Here is a 17654-nt window from a genome sequence, read left to right on the forward strand (position 1 = left end):
TCTGCGCCGACCAGCGATTCCCACACATTAACACTATTCTACATACACTCGGGACAATTTACAAATACACCAAGCCAATTAACCTACAAACCTGTACGTCTTTGGAGTGTAGGAGGAAACCGAAGATCTCGGAGAAAACCCACGTGGTCACGAGGAGAATGTACAAACACCATACAGACAGCACCCGTAGTCGGGATTGAACACGGGTCTCTGGCGCTGCAAGCGCAGTAAGGCAGCAACTCTACCGCTGTGCCATAGTGTCACCATAGGTAGAATACTTCTGTATATTTGCAAATTGGGGATAGGGGTTATGGCAATATTCCACTGGACTGCTTGTAAGGAAAAGTATTTTGCTGTTTTAGCACTTATCACGTGTGGCAATAAGTGAGTTCGGTATTACAACTGCGCATGCCAGGACATGAGTCATTCGGGATAAACATTCTCGTCAGCTGAGCTACTGTGTGTGTACGGACCTGCGTATTCATATCAATGAGATTTATAACTAAATTTATCCGTCAAATATGTCAGCAGTAGGCCGCAGGCGAGTGGGCAACCGAGCAGCCAACCCCATAATATGAGAGGGAGCATTTTCTCAGTCAGACTTTGTCGACATTTGGGTTGGGGGATCTGGAAGAGAGAGAGAGAGAGCTGGTGATGCCACACAGACGGAACAGTTTAACAACGACCCATTAAAATCCACCCTTTGGCCACTCAGCAACCCGGGCTGATCTGATCTCGCTAGCTCACTGCGTGCCCGATCCTCACACAGAACCGCAAAACTTTTGGGCTTCGGGCAACACCTGCACAAAGAGCCTCTGCTAACAAGGGCTGGCGAACTGTGCAGGTCAACGTGCACTGGACAAGATAGCTGGGGGAAACACAGCACAACCACCACACACTTGGAACAGCACAGAACCCTCCACTCAATCTACCCAATACTAAAGGGCAGGCATTTCGCAGTTAAATGTCTTATATCGGATTTGCGGCTTCTTCACAGGACCAACCCTGTACTCGTTTTTCCTCAGAGGTGAATCTTTGCCTTAACGGTACATTCACACAACCTGTAGGTAAAGCATCAGCCCACATCACACTGATATAGTCGCTGCCTGCCTCAGATTAAATGCATTTTTACACATAAATTATGAATAAAGATGAGAAAATGTTTCAAACACAAGTACTATTTTCTTATTCCAGTAGCAAACACATTAAGGTCTAAATGAAAATAATAAATTCTTTAACTTTGTGAATATCTCATAATTGCAGATTAATGAACCGAACTAGAACTGGGACTGTGTTAGTAGTGTGTGAACAGCAGAACAAGAAAGGAAGCTATTGAGTTGACAGAATTCTAGATTAATTCCTTGGTAGAATAGTTAACAACTGATACACAATTTGAAAATTCCCATGATTCCTTGCGTTTATCGAAATACCGAACTCGCTTATAAAAGTACCCTAGAACCATTGAAGTGAGAGAAAGGGTAGCATCCACGGAATGGTCAGGGCCATCAGAAGCTCTGCTGCAAGATAGAAAGAGATGGAAAGATGCATAAATGGCCAGAGATGGTAGAACAAAGAGCTTGTGTCAGGCCATTGAGTAGGTGATATTGCATTTGTATGAAGATTCTTAAGCTTGTAGATCATCACAATCACAATCATACTTTATTAGCCAAGGATGTTTTGCAACATACAAGGAATCTAATTTGCCAAGTCAGTCATTACAAATTACATTAGCTCCAGCAGACTATTGGTACCTGGCATATTATTTTCATGTGAACAGGGATACAGGAAAACATTTGTTTTACTTGCTTTCCAGGCAGATCATACCACACATGAGTCCAATCAAACCATACTCAAACATAACAGGTAATGTGAAGAGAAATAAATCCACAGAGTGCAGAATATAATGTTACAGCTACAGAGCAAGTGCAGATTTTTTTTTAAGTGCAAGTGCCTCATTGGGGTAGGTTAGGAGATCAGGACTACACCCCTAGCTTATGGGATGTCCATTCAATAGTCTGATGGGATGCAAGCAGAAACCTCCACGTGGCGCATCTCGGGCAATGCTGACGACAGAAACTGTACCACAGTGACTGACTGAAGTAGCCAACTCCAAAGATCTTATAGCGCTCTAAGATCTTTGGCCAACTCTGCAACCACCGGCCGTCAACCGTCACTGAAGACGTGATATGGAAGATGGCCGGACACAAGGAAGAAGAATAGTCTGATAACAGCGAGGAAGAAGCAGTTTTTGAGTCTAGTGGTACACGCTCTCAAGCTTGTGTAGCTCCTGCCTACGTGAGAGGGGAGAAGAGAGAATGGCTGAAATGTAAGTGCTTTTGAAGGGGCTGGAAAGCAAGAAATCAGGCCAATTCGCACATAAAAAGCTCCCACACGTAGCAATGTAGTAAGGGGCAGGTGATGTTTGTTAAAGGAGCATTGCATTGTGTGTGGGTTTGATGCCGTTTTGCAACATTCAGAAGCGAGAGCAGGAAGTTGCAGTTAAAACATGTCTGAGGGCAAGTAGATCCTACGTGGTCAAACTATCGTTCCCGGACATACCCTTGTACGTTACAAAGGTCTATGCATAATTATTTAATTTAAAATCAGGTGACAAAGTATAACTTGTAACTTGTTCCATTCCAATGAAACAAACTTCATTGGAACAAGGGAAGCTTGTCTCAGCTGGGTGCTCTGGAGGTAGGTGCCGAGTGGTGTACTGACTCTTCCTTACAGAGAGAAACGATTCCTGAGCTCATTCATTCCACCAGGTCCAAACCTTGCAAAAGGACACAAACCATCACAATTGTAGATGTGCACAAAAATCTGGAGTAACCCAGCGGGACAGGCTGCATCTCTGGAGAGAAGGAACGGGTGACGTTTCGGGTCGAGACCCTTCTTCAGACTGAAAGTCACGGGAAAGGGAAACGAGAGACATAGAAGATGATGTAGAGAGATAAAGAAAAACGAATGAAATATACGCAAAAAGGTAAAGATGATAAAGGAAACAGGTCATCGTTAGCTGTTTGTTGGGTGAAAATGAGAAGCTGGCGTGACTTGGGTGGGGGTGGGATAGAGAGAGAGAGGGAAATACTGGGGTTACTTGAAGTTAGAGAAATCAATATTAATACCACTGGGCTGTAAGCTGCCCTAGCGTGCTTGGCCAAGCGAAATAAATGACAATGAAACGGTCCTGAAAGAACTAACATAAACTAACTTCAAAGCGCACAGATACATTTTGCAAAATGACTCACTTTGCTCAAAATCTGCACAAACATTTTGTGGCCAAAGGTCTCCGAATGCCTCATGCAGTTAATGACAGTCTTTAGTGTTTGATAATGGAATCTTAATTGCAGAGCAATGCCTATTTGCAGTACAAAGGGGTCACGGAATTGCTTCTGGGGTTCTTAAACGTACACAAATAAGCCACGCCGACCTTGTGTAATGGCAGGTAATTTCATAACCTTTACTCATGAAAATGAAGGAATTGTCGCTCTGACCAAACATATTTCACAATAGATTCTATTCTGCAAGTTGAGTTATTTCTGGCCCCCCTTTATTTACTGCCCAACTATTCCACCCATTCCTTTTTCACTGTTGCTAATGGACAACTGTCTATTGTGTTCAACAATCAATTATCCCGATAATTGATGCAAATGCATCCACGTTAGTTTCTATCTGCCATTCTAAACTCGTACACTCCTTTCAGTGCACTCAGCTGTCCTAAACTGGTGACAGAGGGGAAGAATGACATTTCCTTATAGCGTAGGGGGGAATGTATATTAGTTGCTAATTAACCAAGTGGTTTAGAAATAAGCCTTGTCAACGTGGTGGAGATCCTTCAGTGGTTCTGATGGAAGATGTATCACATATTGTAGGTCAACTCAGGAAGGCACAGGCCTGCTCGTTAATCAGCGATAGGTTAACTAGAGATCGACACAAAGGGCTGGAGTAACTCAGCGGGTCGGGCAGAATCTCTGGAGAAAATGAATAGGTGATGTTTCAGGTTGGAACCCTTCTCCAGACTACCCCAGTGTGTGGGTTAGAATGAAGGATCATAAGATTATGTGATCGGAGCAGAATTAGGCCATTCGGCCCATCAAGTCTACTCCGCCATTCAATCACGGGTGATCTGTCTCTCCTATACCCATTCTCCTGCCTTCTCCCCATAACCTATGACATCTGTACTAATCAAGAATCTATCTCTCTGCCTTAAATATATCCACTGACGTGGTGTCCACAGGCGTTACCAATTAAGTAACAGTGAAATTTGAGTTACCATACAGCCATACTAAGTGAAAAGAAACAAGAAACACACCCACATAAAATAAAAGTTAACATAAACATCCACCACAGCGGCTCCCCACATTTCCCATTGTGATGGAAGGTAATAAAGTCCAATCTTCTCCCACTTTATTCTATTGCTGTCGAGGCTGTTGAACCATCTGCAGTCGGGGTGATCAAAGCTCCAGCAGCCGGCGATTCAAAGCCCTCGCGTCGGGGTGATCGAAACTCCCGCGTTGGGACAGTTGAAACTCCCCACGACTTGGAGCTCCCGAATCGGTCTCTAACCAGGGACCGCCGGCTCCACGATGTTAAAGTCCACAGGCCCATGGTTGGAGCTCTCCACAGTCGATCCCCGGCAAAGGGATCGCAGGCTCCACGATGGTAAGTCTACGCCGTGTCCGCGGTTGAAGCACTGGGTTGATCTCCAGGAAAGACCGCGCCGCTCCATAATGTTAGGCTGCAGTGGGGATGGAGGAATATGGAAAACATTTGCATCTCCGTCGAGGTAAGAGATTGATAAAACTTTCCCCTAACCCCCACATAAAATAAAGCAAGGAACACTAAAACATACTTTTAACCACACCCCACCCATCACATAATAACAAAAACAGAAGAAAGGACAGACAGACTGTTGGCGAGGCGTAAGGCAATAACGTTTAGTGCAAGATAAAGCCTAAAAAGTCCCATCAAAGATAGTCCAAGGGTCACCAATGACATAGCTAGTAGTTCAGGACTGCTCTATAGTTTAGGGTAGGATGGTTCAGTTGCCTGATAACAGCTGGGAGGTTTTTCTGTTCTGTTTGGGCCTGTAAGGACACAGTCAACCTTCTGCTGACAAATAGCATCTCAAGGAGTTGTTCTAACACTCACAAAAGAATGTGTGCAAGCTGTTAAAGGACATTCAATTTACAACTGGCACAAAACAAGTGCCATAACACACCTGCAATGCTGACATTTGGTAAATGTGTTCACTCTGAATTCTCATCACAAAAGTTAAAGAATAAAAATTGTATGAAAACGATGGAAAAATATTTATTACCAAGTGCATTAGGGAAGGAAAATGTTCATCTTGCCGACTTCAAAGTTCAATACAAGTTATCAAGTAATTACATAGGTGTCTCTGACTAACCCACAATGATGTATTGAACATAGAGAGACCAATCTCTTGGATTGATTACAAGTAGCAATTTACAAAGCACTAGCATTCCTGCCTACACCAAGATAAATATTAATGGCCGTGACAAATTGTCTAAACTATTACATCTGTCATATTTAATTATCAGGTAGAGTATCGGCCCAGGGAGATTGAATGCTAATGGACATGATTAATAGCACTCTCACACGGTAGATCTGCAGCTTGCAGCGCCAGAGACCCGGGTTCGATCCCGACTACGGGTGATGTCTGTATGGAGTTTGTACATTCTCACCATGACCACGTGGGTTTTCTCCGAGATCTTCGGTTTCCTCCCACACTCCAAAAGCCGTACAGGTATGTAGGTTAATTGCCTTGCTGTATGTGTAATAATTGTCCCTAGTGTGTGTGTTGGATAGTGTTAATGTGCGGGGATCGATGGTCGGTACGGACTTGGCGAGCCGAAGGACCTGTTTCCGCGCTGTATCTCTAAACTAAACTAAACACGAATAGATGTCCCTTAAAACAAACCGGACAATGTCAAGAGAGTTAAATTTCCATATTTTCTAACAATGGGACAATAAGATTCTTACCAAAAAAATGTAGTACCCCCCAATTTTCACACAGTTTTGAAGGTTTTATTAATTTTCTTTTTCTTCTCCACTCAGGACTCCTGAGTTCTGGGAGATTTGAATCAATTGTTGGATTATATTCTTGCTGGAATTATATTCTTACCTTGAGCAAAAAAAAAAGTTATGGACACAGACCCGCACACACAGACACATATATACAGTATCCACACACACACACACATATACAAGTATCCACACACACAGATGCACATTCTCTGAAACAGTAACATCACAAAGATGTAAAACTATATTCACAATTCTGGAATGTTTCTCTTTGCACTACCTGTTAGACTGATTGTTCCTATGTATGGCATGATTTGATTTGATTGTTTAGCATGCAAACAAAAGCTTTTCACTGAGTCTCGGTACACATGACAATAATAAACCAATACCAATACACACAGAAGCACTTGGATGAACATACACACATACACACCGTCTCTCAAACAGATGAGCAAAGATAGACACACACACACACACACACACACACACACACAAAGATGGACACACACACACACATGGACACACACACAAAGATATATATATCATATATCATTATATATATATATATATATATATATATATATATATATGTGTTTTTATATATATGATGTGTATATATATATATATATATATATATATATATATATATACAATGATGGACACACATACACATCCACACACTCAGATACACACGGATACAAAAACACACACACACACACACACACACACACACACACACTTACACATTTACACACAAAGATGGACACACACACACCCATAGAAAAGCAGATGAATGCACGCACACAAACTCCATAAACACATATACGCAGATGAATTCAGGTCTTTACTAAGACCAGTTCTCTATTGTGACGCCATGCAATGCTTCCCATGTGTGAGCCACTGTCCAGAATTTCACATTATTTTCCTATTGATCACCACATTCCCTGCACATCGCTACTAATAGAGTAAAACAAATGAAATGCCATATATAATCCCAGTGAAAAAAACATTGAGTCTGATTTATTTTAATAATTGCTACATTTATATTACTCTTTTGAATCGTGATTGTCATCTTTTAATAAATAATTTTCTGCTCTTCTCATTCAACTCTCGTAAATCCTTCTGTTTAAAAATCTGAAAACACCAAATTTTACTGTCATGTTTTCTGCCCACTTTGTTCATTGATTGTGGACAATTTATGGCTATTTTCTTGTCATACTAAAGCACATCCATGGACCTAAAAAGATACTTAAATGGGAATTATTCCGCATCATTAACCTTAATTATTATTAAAAGGCAGCGGTATTTTATTGATCTACAGTAGAGCCAGCAACATATTTGCCTCGTGATATACTAGAAAAAAATAGAGCCACATCTACTAGAGCTGCTTCTGGTAAAGGTGGCTACATGTAGAAGCAATGTCCATGGTGCAAGAAGTCACCAAAGTTCAAGAGGACAGATAAATATCAATACAGGAACAGTTGTTAACTCACAGCAACATGAAAAACCCCCCAGAGGAATTAGCTGTAGGGAGTTTTAGGATTCTGGGAACTGCTCAGATATTGCATCTTAACGTAATGTAGCTGTGGGAAGAACGCTGAAGGATAAGATACTTGAAACTGAGGAAGGCCAAGAAACATTAAAAGGAACGAAGATGATCTCCTGCCCACTGCCATCTGCGGCTTCTGACCACCATCGGCTGAGATTGGTTCTGTGGGCGAGTGGAATGGGTCAGGAGTTGGAATATCCTGGGCCTCCTGCTGCCAAGGTTGGACAATTTGTTGTCCATCTTGACCCTTGCCAACCTTAAACCTGAGCCCTTTGCCAGCAGCCTACCTTGATCCTGGCCTGATCAAACCTGGCACAGCTAACACTGTGCTGGTTGTGTTATGGTGAGTACTGGTTGCTAACAATCATTATTTTTAAGGCTGTATCACTTTAAGGACAGTATCATATGTATCAGGTGACGTTTCAGAATGGAGTCTGAAAAAGGGTCTCGACCCGAAATGTCAACTGTTGCTTCTCTTTAAAGATGCTGCCTGTCCTGCCGAGTTAATCCAGCATTTTGTGCCGATCTTTGGATGATGTGAAGATGATGTGATGTGAGAGGTCCAGGGAGCCGTTGGTGTGAGGGGAGGAGTACCTGCGCTGTAAGTACCTGACACTAAAATCAGCAACGTTCCAGAGAAGGAGTCTGGGGGTTAAGAATTCTGGGAGTTAAGGGTACAGTATTTAATAGTAAAGTTTAAAGGATAAAGTTTTGTGTTTTTTAATATTTAATATAGTTAAATTGGGAGTAAGATATGTCAGTGAAGATTGGCCCCGTGGTTTGCTCAGCCTGCAACATGTGGGAGATCAGGGATATGGTCGGTGTCCCTGGTGACTACGTTTGCAAGAAGTGTGTACAGCTGCAGCTCCTGGCAGACCGCAACGATTGGAACTGCGGCTGGATTCATACTGGAGCATCCACGATGCTGAGAAAGTCGTGGATAACACGTACAGCGAGGTAATAGGTAAGAGGACAGAAAGGGAACGGGTGGCCAATAGCCAGCAAAGCAGTAGGCAGGTAGTGCAGGAGTCCCCTGCGGTCATCTCCCTCCTAAACAGGTATACCATTTTGGATACTGTTGAGGGAGATGGCTCATCAGGGGAATGCAGCAGCAGCCAAGTTCATGGCACCATGGGTGGCTCTGCGGCACATGAGGGGGGGAAAAAGAGTGGAAGGGCAATAGTAATAGGGGATTCAATTGTCAGGGGAATAGATAGGCGTTTCTGCGGCCGCAAACGAGACTCCAGGATGGTATGTTGCCTCCCTGGTGCAAGGGTCAGGGATGTCACTGAACGGCTGCAAAACATTCTGGAGGGGGAGGGTGAACAGCCAGTTGTCGTGGTGCATATTGGCACCAACGATATAGGTAAAAAAAGGGATGAGGTCCTACAAGATGAATTTAGGGAGCTAGGAGATAAACTTAAAAGTAGGACCTCAAAGGTAATAATCTCTGGATTACTACCAGTACCACGGGCCAGTCAGAGTAGAAATAGGAGGATATTGCAGATGAATACGTGGCTTGAAAAATGGTGCAAGGGGGAGGGATTCAAATTTTTAGGGCATTGGAACCAGTTCTGGGGGAAGTGGGACCAGTACAAACAGGACGGTCTGCACCTGGGCTGGAATGGAACCAATGTCCTTGGGGGAGTGTTTGCTAGTGCTGTCGGGGAGGATTTAAACTAATGTGGCAGGGGGATGGGTACAAGAGCAGAGAGGCAGGGGGGTGTAAAATGAGGGTAGAAGCAATAGGTAGCAAGGTGAAAAGTAAAAGTGGCAGGCAGACAAAACCAGGGCAAAAATCAAAAAGGGCAACTTTTCAACATAATTGTATAAGGGGTAAGAGAGTTGTAAAAGCAAGCCTGAAGGCTTTGTGTCTCAATGCAAGGAGTATTCGTAATAAGGTGGATGAGTTGAACGTGCAGATAGTCATTAATGATTATGATATAGTTGGGATCACGGAGACATGGCTCCGGGGTGACCAAGACTGGGAGCTGAACATCCAGGGATATTCAATATTCAGGAGGGATAGAGAGAAAGGAAAAGGAGGTGGGGTAGCATTGCTGATTAGAGAGGAGATTAACGCAATGGAAAGGAAGGACATTAGTTTGGAGGATGTGGAATCTGTATGGGTAGAGCTGCGAAACACTAAGGGGCAGAAAACGCTGGTGGGTGTTGTGTACAGGCCACCTAACAGTAGTAGTGAAGTTGGAGATGGTATCAAACAGGAAATTAGAAATGCGTGCGACAAAGGCAAAGCAGTTATAATGGGTGACTTCAATCTACATGTAGATTGGGTGAATCAAATTGGCAGGGGTGCTGAGGAAGAGGATTTCTTGGAATGTATGCGGGATAGTTATCTAAATCAACATGTAGAGGAACCAACGAGAGAGCAGGCTATTTTAGACTGGGTATTGAGTAATGAGGAAGGGTTAGTTAGCAGTCTTGTTGTGCGTGGCCCCTTGGGCAAGAGTGACCAAAATATGGCTGAGTTCTTCATTAGGATGGAGAGTGACATTGTTAATTCAGAAACAATGGTTCTGAACTTAAAGAAAGGTAACTTTCAGGGTATGAGACGTGAATTGGCCAAGATTGACTGGCAATTAATTCTAAAAGGGTTGACGGTGGATATGCAATGGAAGACATTTAAAGACTGCATGGATGAACTACAAAAATTGTTCATCCCAGTTTGGCAAAAGAATAAATCTGGGAAGGTAGTGCATCCGTGGATAACAAGGGAAATCAGGGATAGTATCAAAGCGAAGGATGATGCGTACAAATTTGCCAGAAAAAGCAGCATACCGGAGGACTGGAAGAAATTCAGAGACCAGTAGAGGAGGACAAAGGGCTTAATTAGGAAAAGAAAAATGGATTATGAAAGAAAACTGGCAGGGAACATAAAAACTGACTGCAAAAGTTTTTATAGATATGTGAAAAGAAAGAGATTAGTTAAAACAAATGTAGGTCCCTTGCAGTCAGAAACAGGTGAGTTGATCATGGGGAACAAGGATATGGCGGACCAATTGAATAACTACTTTGGTTCCGTCTTCACAAAGGAAGACATAAATAATCTGCCGGAAATAGCAGGGGACCGCGGGTCAAAGGAGTTGGAGGAATTGAGTGAAATCCAGGTTAGTCGGGAAGTGGTGTTGGGTAAATTGAATGGATTAAAGGCCGATAAATCCCCAGGGCCGGATAGGCTGCATCCCAGAGTACTTAAGGAAGTAGCTCCAGAAATAGTGGATGCATTAGTAATAATCTTTCAAAACTCTTTAGATTCTGGAGTAGTTCCAGAGGATTGGCGGGTAGCAAACGTAACCCCGCTTTTTAAGAAGGGAGGGAGAGAGAAAACGGGGAATTACAGACCAGTGGGTAGTGGGGAAACTGCTAGAGTCAGTTATTAAAGATGGGATAGCAGCACATTTGGAAAGTGGTGAAATCATTGGACAAAGTCAGCATGGATTTACGAAAGGTAAATCATGTCTGACGAATCTTCTAGAATTTTTCGAGGATGTAACTAGTAGCGTGGATAGGGGAGAACCAGTGGACTTCCAGAAGAAGGCTTTCGACAAGGTCCCACATAAGAGATTAGTATACAAACTTAAAGCACACGGCATTGGGGGTTCAGTATTGATGTGGATAGAGAACTGGCTGGCAAACAGGAAACAAAGAGTAGGAGTAAACGGGTCCTTTTCAGAATGGCAGGCAGTGACTAGTGGGGTACCGCAAGGCTCAGTGCTGGGACCCCAGCTATTTACAATATATATTAACGATCTGGATGAGGGAATTGAAGGCAATATCTCCAAGTTTGCGGATGACACTAAGCTGGGGGCAGTGTTAGCTGTGAGGAGGATGCTAGGAGACTGCAAGGTGACTTGGATAGGCTGGGTGAGTGGGCAAATGTTTGGCAGATGCAGTATAATGTAGATAAATGTGAGGTTATCCATTTTGGTGGCAAAAACAGAAAAACAGACTATTATCTAAATGATGGCGGATTAGGAAAAGGGGAGATGCAGCGAGACCTGAGGGTCATGGTACACCAGTCATTGAAAGTAGGCATGCAGGTGCAGCAGGCAGTGAAGAAAGCGAATGGTATGTTAGCTTTCATAGCAAAAGGATTTGAGTATAGGAGCAGGGAGGTTCTACTGCAGTTGTACAGGGTCTTGGTGAGACCGCACCTGGAGTATTGCGTACAGTTTTGGTCTCCAAATCTGAGGAAGGACATTATTGCCATGGAGGGAGTGCAGATAAGGTTCGCCAGACTGATTCCTGGGATTTCAGGACTGTCTTATGAAGAAAGACTGGATAGACTTGGTTTATACTCTCTAGAATTTAGGAGATTGAGAGGGGATCTTATAGAAACTTACAAAATTCTTAAGGGGTTGGACAGGCTGGATGCAGGAAGATTGTTACCGATGTTGGGGAAGTCCAGGACAAGGGGGCACAGCTTAAGGATAAGGGGGAAATCCTTTAAAACCGAGATGAGAAGAACTTTTTTCACACAGAGAGTGGTGAATCTCTGGAACTCTCTGCCACAGAGGATAGTCAAGGCCAGTTCATTGGCTATATTTAAGAGGGAGTTAGATGTGGCCCTTGTGGCTAAGGGGATCAGAGGGTATGGAGAGAAGGCAGGTACGGGATACTGAGTTGGATTATCAGCCATGATCATATTGAATGGCGGTGCAGGCTCGAAGGGCCGAATGGCCTACTCCTGCACCTAATTTCTATGTTTCTAAGAAGGTTGAAATAAAGCATTTAAGGCGATAACTGGGAGCATATTAAATAACCTAATCAAACACGTCGAGACTAGTCTGGCATGCATTATTTGTTTCCACATGTTTTACAAGGATCTCAGGAGGAGAGAGAGCAGAGACATTACTTATCAGGAAAGGGAGAGGTGTTGAGGAATGTCAGACAGCCAGCATTAAACTTGTACTGCTGAAAGGGAACAGAATGTATCGAGAGAATTATAGACCAGTCTGGTTCACTTTGGCAGTAAACTAAATAATGGAATTGGTATGAAAGGAGAACAGAAAAAAAATGTCCAGAAATTGAATAGCATAATAATGCATTGTCGAAATGGATTTCAAAAGGAAAGATTCTGCTTGACTAACTGAATGACTTTTTTTAAAGGGGTAACACAGGGGGCAAAATAAGCACCAGATGCAATTAATTTAGATTTTCAAAAGCCCTTCAGTAGTGGTTGGTTTATTATGATTGTCAGGTGTATCAAGGGCGGCACAGTGGTGCAACGGTAAAGTTGGTGCCTTACAGCACCAGAGACCCGGGTTCGACCCTGACTATGGGTGCTGTCTGCGTGGAGTTTGTACGTTCTCCCTGTAACCGTGTGGGTTTTTTCCAGGTGTCCCGGTCTCCTCCCAAATTCCAGAGACTTATTGGTTTGTAGGTTAATTGGCTTCTGTAAATTGTCCCAGGTGTGTAAGATGGAACTAGTGTGTCGGTGTGGACTTGGTGTGCCAAAGGACTTTGTGGGGGTGCACCCGTAGTCAGGATGGAACCCCAGTGTCTGGCACTGTAAGGCAGCAACTCTACCACTGTGCCATTGTGCCGTGCCCCATTTGGAGAGTCATAGAGTCATGCAGCTTCAGCCAAACTTGCCCACACCAGCCAACATGTCCTAGCTACACTAGTCCCACCTGCCTCCCTCCAAACCTGTCCTATCCATGAACCTGTCAAATTGTTTCTTAAGCGTTGGGATAATCCCTCTCTCAACTACCTCCTCTGGCAGCTTGTTCCATACACCCACCACCCTTGGTGCGAAAATGTTACCCCTCAGATTCCCATTAAATCTTTTCCCCTTCACCTTAAACCTATGTCCTCTGGTCCTCGATGCCCCTACTCTGGACAAGAGACTCTGTGCATCTACCCGACCTATTCCTCTCATGATTTTACACCTCGATAAGATCACCCCCTCATCCTTCTGTGCTCCAAGGAACAGTCCCAGCCTGCTCGACCTCTCCCACGCGAAGATCTGGTCCCTTTAAGCGGGAGCTGGTGGTGCAGATTTCAATTTAAGAGCGGTGATTCTGTGTGTCGGGCAATGGACATTTGCAATTCTCTCTCTCATTTACAGAACAGTCATCTCTACTTATACAGTGATGAGCAAATAATAAATGGTTAGAATTCGACAGGATGTAGAATGAACCACTTCTAATCTCTTGTGACAAGAGAGGGATAGGGAAACTGATATGTCTTCAGGCTTCAGCATCAGTGGTGTCAAACTACGAGCTCTTCCTTTCAAATTCGAACCATATCTGTAAACCTCGGCATCAAAAGAAATTAACTGGTACAAGAGGAAGGAATGATTTTGAAAGGAAAAAAATCCCCTCTGGTCCCTATTATAAATCAAAGTGAGCACTCACTAGTCCAATTTTCATCATAATCAGACACTGACTCGCCCTGAGCTACGGGTCCACCAGTTGACTTGCCTCGGCTGTTTATCATGTGCTAAGGTACCAACAATAGTTCCAACAATAGTTCCCTTCAGAACTGGTGCTCAGAGAGCTCTGGACAGGGAAGAACGTTTCACACACTGGGCTCCACGTTTGTGCTTGGGTCTCTCACACCTATCCATTTCCAGGCTATATAATGCTACTTGTGTATATGCCACCTTGTATAATATGCAGCATAAATATCACATCTCCAATGCCCCCCCCCATCGAAGGTTGACTTGGCGACTTGCAATGTTTCCATTCCTGGTGCATCTTCTGGAGCCCCCGCGCTTTATGTTTCAAGTCAGGCTTGTTCTCTGTTGAATCATGAATGGAATTATATGTTACTCACTTACAGCTGATTGTAAGGCGGCACGGTGGTACAGTGGTAGAGTTGCTGCCTTACAGCGCCAGAGACCCGGGTTTGATCCTGACGACGGGTGCTGTCTGTACTGCGTCTCTCTGTGACCAGCGTGGGCTTTCTCCAGGGGTTCTGGTTCCCTCCCACATTCCAAAGACGTGCAGGTTTGTAGATTAACTAGCTTCGGTAAAATTGTTAATTGCCTCCAGAGTTTGGCATAGTGCGAGTGTACAAGTGATCGTCGGTTGACGTGGACTTGGTTGGCCAAAGGGCCTGTTTCCGTGCTGTATCTCTCGTCTAAGTCTGAAGTCTAAAGAATATGCATTAGCCTGAGCCATTCATTTTTTGGCAGAGCAATTCTGGAGCAAGAAGTGTCTGTGGAAAGAAATGGTGAAATGGTGATAGGAAACCTGAAGATGGGTCTCAACCAGAAACATTGTCTGTCCATGAGATTGCACGCTCTCCCCGTGACCTGCCTGGGTTTTCTCCAGGTGCTCCGGTTGCCTCCTACTCTCCAAAGACGTGCGGGTTTGTAGGTCAATTGGCCTTGGTATAAATTGTAAATTGTCCCTAGTGTGTGTCGGACAGTGTTCGTGTACGGGGTGATCGCTGGTCAGCACGGACTCGGTGGACCGAAGGGCCTGTTTCTGCGCTGTATCTCTAAACTAAGCTAAACATCCTGATGAATCTCCTCTGCACCCATTCTTATGCAATTATGTCCTTCCTATAAAGTGGCAATCAGAACTGTAAACTGCAATCAAGCTGTGGTCTAATTAGTGTTTTGCAAAGCTGTACAATAACCTCTCCGCTCTTATTATTCTTTGCCCAACAAATGAAGGCAAGTTTCCTGCGTGCCTTCTTCGTCACCTTACGTACAAAGTAATTGGAACATTTCCAACAATGACTACACTTCGAAACGACAAAGGAAAATGATCAAGTCAGTGCTGATAAGATAAAACTCAGCTAATTGCATTGCCCAATGAACATCAATAGTGGCTATTATACTTATTTAAAAAAAATATATGACGTGGGTTTATAATTTCACTCAATATGAGGACTATGTGCAAGATTCCCTTCATTTGTATTGATGGGGTCATCTAGTTTCCTGACAAGCGTTCAGTGAGTGATTCCTCAAACTGTATATTCTGGAGATTTATTTTGAATGAGTAAATATTCCATGAAGCAATTAATATAAACAGTTATAATTGAATGTAATTAGCTAACATAATTACTAGTTTAACAAAGCAATGAATCTGCATAAACCCCAAGGAAATTATTGCTATTATTAAATGCTATTGGGCATTTTAAAAGGATAATCAATCATCCCTATTAATTATTCTGAGACAAAATCTCATGCAGAAAAGATTAGTGTAGACTAAAGATTTTATTTCTCCTGTAAGGTGAGGTTTTTAGATTAGTTTAGCGTGGAAGCAGGCTCTCGGAGTCTGCACCGACCACCGATCTCTCCCCACATACCAACACTATGCTACACACGCTAGGGCCAATTTACCTTTATACCAACCCAATTAGCCTACAAACCTGTACGTCTTTGGTGTGTGGAAGGGAATTGGAGCTTCCCAGAGAAAACCCATGCAAACTCCATACAGACAGCAAGCGTAGCCAGGATCGAACCTGGGATGTCATAGGTAAGAATCATAGAGTGATACAATGTGGAAACAGGCCCTTCGGCCCAACTTGCCCACACCAGCCAACATGCCCCAGCTATACTAGTCCCACGTGCCTGCATTTGGTCCATATCCCTCCAAATCTGTCCGATCCATATACCTGTCTAACTGTTTCTTAAATGTTGGGATAGTCCCAGCCTCAACTCTATGACCTCCTCTCGCAACTTGTTCCATACACCTACCACCCTTTGTGTGAAAACGTTACCCCTTAGATTCCTATTAAATCTTTTCCCCTTCACCTTGAACCTATGTCCTCTGGGCAAGAGACTATGCATCTACCTAATGTATCCCTCTCATGATTTTACACACCATTACAAGAATACCCATCATCATCCTTTGCTCCAGGAAATATAGTCCCAGCCTACTCAACCTCTCCCTATTGCTCAGACTGTGTCCCGGCTGCGTGGGGTGCCTCTGAGTGAGGTCCCTCTGAGTGAGGTCCCTCTGAGTGAGGTCCCTGTGTGTGGGGTCCCTCTGTGTGGGGTCACATTATAGGCAGGAGCAGTGTTAATCATATTCATATCACAGGCCAGCCAATGATTTGCTGAGAGCCATTTTCAAGAACACTGCAGAATAATTCCTTACATTGTAAGATTCCGATTTCAACCATGTCACTTTGAGCAACTGTCAAGTGGAAGTTAAACACTTCTAATTTGCGAGAGGGATAAACCATAGAACAGACTTTAATAGAATCCTTTGCAGCCATACGACACAATGTTATGAGTATTAATGTTATGATCGAGGAGATAAAGGCAGAATATACATTATGTGCATTTGCAGCAAAAGGAGAATAAGGATGGAACTAAAGATAGATAGATAGATATAATTTATTGCCACACAACCAGGGTCGGTGGAAATTTGGGTTGTCAGCAGCAGTAAAATAATAAACAACACACAACCACACTAAAACTGTAACACAAACATCCACCACAGCATTCATCACTGTGGTGGAAGGCACAAAATTTGGCCAGTCCTCCTCCATTTCCCCCCCCCCCCCGTGGACAGGACCAGAGTCCAGAGTCAGATGGGGTGACGTTAGAAAAGAAGGGATAATTTTCATTAGAATGGGTGTAAAAGAATATTGATTATCAGAGACAAAGTATGAGGGACTCTTTGACACAAGTGTGGATATGTAAATGAGACTTTCAGATTCCGCTATCCGCTATTCAGATTCCCATTAGTTGCTGATTCTATTATTTTTATTGAACATTATTTTAATAGTTTACTTTAGTTTAGTTTAGAGATACAACGCGGAAACTGGCCAGCGATCCCCGCAAATTAACAGTACCCTTCATACACTAAGGGACAACTTATTTGACATTTACACCAAGCCACTTAACCTACAAACCTGTACATCTTTGGAATGTGGGAGGAAACCAAAAATCTTGGAGGAAACTCACGCTGGTCACAGGGACAATGTGTAAACTCCATAAAGACAGCACCCGTCGTCAGGATCGAACCTGGGTCTCTGGCGCTGCAAGGCAGTGGCTCTACCACTACACTACTGTACCATAGTTCTGCTAGTGGATCTGGCTGACATTTCATCAAACCAGCCTTTG

The sequence above is a fragment of the Leucoraja erinacea genome, chromosome 30 (genome assembly GCF_028641065.1).
Source record: "Leucoraja erinacea ecotype New England chromosome 30, Leri_hhj_1, whole genome shotgun sequence".
Lineage (NCBI taxonomy): Eukaryota > Metazoa > Chordata > Chondrichthyes > Rajiformes > Rajidae > Leucoraja > Leucoraja erinaceus.